The 232-nt window shown below is 35.3% G+C and overlaps 1 protein-coding gene across 1 annotated transcript in view; it reads right to left on the bottom strand.

Moving 5' to 3' along the window:
* LOC119589334 (glucose dehydrogenase [FAD, quinone]-like) overlaps positions 1–232 on the bottom strand; it is a gene marked incomplete at both ends in the record, with an annotated part of 61,710 nt that overhangs the window by 55,983 nt on the left and 5,495 nt on the right.

Below are 232 nucleotides of genomic sequence, written 5' to 3'. Positions count from 1 at the left end.
ACCAAACAGTAATCATAATGATTATCGTTCCCAGTGTTAGTAGTAGTAGTAATTGTAAGAAAAATACAGTGAGAGCAGTTCTCAATTCTGAATCATAAATTATTATAATTTTTCCCTCAAACCGCAAGGAAGCGAGGCAGCAACATGTGATGATGAACGAGGAAAATGTAACAGTGGGCGGGGACTGCAGTTACGATAATTTAGATTCGTTATATTTACACTCTTTTAGAAA

Source organism: Penaeus monodon, chromosome 25 (genome assembly GCF_015228065.2).
Source record: "Penaeus monodon isolate SGIC_2016 chromosome 25, NSTDA_Pmon_1, whole genome shotgun sequence".
NCBI classification, from domain to species: Eukaryota; Metazoa; Arthropoda; class Malacostraca; order Decapoda; family Penaeidae; genus Penaeus; species Penaeus monodon.
Note: the sequence above shows the minus strand (reverse complement) of the source record. Positions and strands in the feature narration are given on the sequence as shown.